The following is a 3,578-nucleotide window of genomic DNA, read 5'->3' as shown; positions in this document are numbered from 1 at the left end:
AGTGAATGTAAGAATTTTTTTTTTCAATGCCTCTGAATTTTCTGTAATTTCCTGAATAGTGACACATATTTTGCATTAAGGATATCTTCCATCACTCATTAGGCCAAGGGTGACTGGACAGGTGAGGTAAGATGGAATGGTCATTGATATAAGAGGGGAAATGAGTTACTGTCCATATCACAATTACTTCTGCAACCATTCAGGCCCTGATCAAGTTGTAGGAGAAAACAGTTTTCATGGCATTTCACTGGAGTCCAAAGCTGCCGGACTGTGGGAAAAGACGGGATTGCAAGAATTATAAGGAACTGTCAGACCAAGAGCAAAGTACCTGGGAAACAACAGCTTTTCTGGTTTACAAAAGCTGAAGAAATGTGACTAAGTGTTTCTGTGATTTCAGTAAGTGAGACTAAGCCTTTGAAAGTTTTTGTCCTTTATGTCCACTTCTGAGAGTGGAATGTGCTGATCTAAGAACATGACAAGGGGGACAAATGGTCTACCACCTGCTGCCTGAGTTGAGCACTCACCCGCAGGTCACCAGCCTTGTCAAAGAGATTTGCGTTGATGGAATATGAAATGGCATTACCATCAAAACGTATAAGATTATCTTTCCTTTGAAGAAAAGCAACAGCTACTAACTTTGAAGTTTGAAGACAGGAAGGCAATTAGTTCAAAAGTACTAGACACAATCGAGGAAATTAATTCAATGTTACTACTAATAAAAACTGGCAGTTTCAAACCCTGAAAGATGGGCTGCTTGTTATACTTGTCAATGACAAGTCCCCAGCTAGTAAACTGATTTTAGACCATAAGAATGGAATCACTTGAATAACCATGTCCAAAACTCAAAAAAACCCGTCTTTCTGCTATATATAAGTAGATTTCACAGAACTTATATTCCGTTTGCCACCATACCCTCATGAGCCACAGACCATGATTCAGTAATCAATAATCCACATGTTGCAGGATTGTGGGAATTGCATGAATTCTGTTAAATAAATCTTTGCAGGTGGTGTTAGAAGGTGGACTACACTATATGATACAAAGGAGCAAATTCCCTCCTCTACTTGCAAAAGATTAAAGAATTTGGTTAATGGAGAAGTCCTTGAACATATGAACAAAATATAGCAATTAAGCACTTGAGAAATTACAGTGCTATTATGAGTATTGAACTTGGTGTTCTGCCTGCCTTTAGTTCTGTCTTAACTTCAGCTTTCTTCAGCCTCCATTAGCTTAACATCAGGGCTTCAACTTCAGAATTTATTTTGAGATTTCTCAGAGCTCTGTTACAATCTCTTGCATCACTTTAAACTTTTTTTTTTTTGGTCATTGTTTTGAATAAACTGAGCTGTTAAAATATGCTAACTCAATCACAAATGGTCACACTGGCTTCTTAAACTTCATTCTGACATGCAGTCTGTTGTCTTCCTGCTGTGCTGACCATCACTCCCACTAACTGAATGAGTTTTGATGAAGACAAGTGAACATACCTCTGGCTGACAAAACATCCTGTCATCCAAAGAAATACAGAGCATAATAAGTGTTAAAGCCTTTGCTAGTACCCAGCTGATATCCTAGAGGATCTATTACTGTATAAGTATTCATAAGTTAATAATGCTTATTTTTCTTACCAACACAGGGTATCCTTTTAAATGCAATCTAGATCAGTTATCCTTGTCTTTTCTGTCTGTGTGCAGGTATGCTACCTAAGACTATGGTTAAGGCATCAACAATCACCTGTGAATTTTCATCAAACACAGAATGTATCTGTGTTTTTTTAAAGAGAATCTGCTATAATTATCTCTGCTAGATTTAGTCAGGACAGGTGAGCAAATGGCTGTGTGGTACTTTGTTGCTAGCTGGGATTAAACTACAACACTATCATGAAACGTGAATTTGTAACTATGTGCTGGTAATTTAATTTTGTTCAGACAAATTGGAAGATTGTATTAACAATATTTAAAATTGAGTAGTATGGAAATCAGAAACTCTCTTTTACACTATTTCCCCTCAAACATTTTAAAATCAGTTGCAGATCTCCTAAAATGAGCCATTAAACTAACATTTTCTAAATGATCAGTGGTGAGTTCTCACAATCTATTCCTCTGGCAGGCCACCAGAATTTAAATTTGGCAGGCTGTAGTGTAGTGTAAGGTTTACTTGTTCAATCAAGCATTCAATTAACTAACATGTCAGTATGTTGGTCCTTTGTGAGACAAATAAAAGGCAGCTAGAGTGCATTGAGCCATCTGAATGGATAGTTGTGTAATTAATATTTGTTTTTAATTTATTTTAAGATGTCCAGATGCTCTGGCAATCAGTTCCTGAGAAATCCTTAAAATAATTGACTAAGTTCCGTAAACTTACTAGAGGGCAGCAGGTTTTCCTCTGTGTGTGATTAAAATTGGGCAAACAATTCAGGAGACCTTTTAAAAAAACAAAACCAAAAACCTTATTTTTTGATAAACAAATTCTTTACATTTATGACATAGTTTCTGTGTAACTGTCTATTTGTTAGATTATTTTGTTAAATTATTAGGGTTCATCAATTATCTGCAGTCTAAGACTGTAATTGTTTTGGGTTCACACAGCATACTCCAACCCAGTAAACCAAGTTTTATTAGTCTTAGATTTGACAAAGAAGTGGAGCTTTGAGAGAGAAGAAATCATGTGATTTCAGGACATTTTTTCTCAGTTAATCTCACTTTTGTAGCTACTCCAGCAGTAGCTTAATCCTAGTTCTGTAAGCACTAAACGCAGAGAGAGAAAGGCATTTGAAGTGTGTGATTTTATTATGTGTGCTGAAATAGGATGAGCTTTTGACAGGATGGTTCTCTTCCTACTGCTGAGACAAGTGACTTAGACTATATGTACATCTTACAGGTAAAAAATTAGAGGGAGGAGATCAGAGCCTTTCAGTCTGGTTTTGTCCCACTTAACTAAAGTACCTTAATTGAGAGCCTTGCTACTCCAGCCAACTCCTACAGACAATGGAGATACAGGCATCTTCAGAGAACGATGTAGCTTGGACACCCCAATCCTATTAAGTACTGAAAAAGCCTAAATCTATATTGCTAATTGAAATCAGATTAATCAGATGTTTATGTAAGAAAAGGTTGCATTTTGCCAAGGTCTCAGAGTAAATGTGGTGCTGCTTAGCTAACCAAAAGAGATAAGAAGGTGGGCTGACTATCGTTATTGCACATTTTATACTTACATTCCCTGATGGCACTGACATTGCAAAGACATTTCTAAACATCATTTCATTGGCAACTGTTTTTATGGCTCATATGATACTACAGACCCTAGTGGGAGGACCATTATGTGCTCCACAGTGCCATCTCCAATACACTATTTTGTATGTCTGGTAAGTCCTAGAATTGATTTTTTTTAATCTCCATCCCCTCTTGCATTTGCATCATTCAGTTATGCATTCTCCTCACTCACACACTGGATGAAAAGCCATTTGCAGAAGGATCATTCCCACTATTATCACCCCGGTTTATTTTTCCACTGACCAAAGTTGCATTGATTTTTCTACTGCCTTCTTCCTGGCTAACAGTTAATGATCACACTCGATG

This window comes from Eurypyga helias, unplaced genomic scaffold (genome assembly GCF_000690775.1).
Source record: "Eurypyga helias isolate BGI_N326 unplaced genomic scaffold, ASM69077v1 scaffold2720, whole genome shotgun sequence".
Taxonomy (NCBI): Eukaryota; Metazoa; Chordata; class Aves; order Eurypygiformes; family Eurypygidae; genus Eurypyga; species Eurypyga helias.
This window is presented reverse-complemented; position numbering follows the sequence as displayed.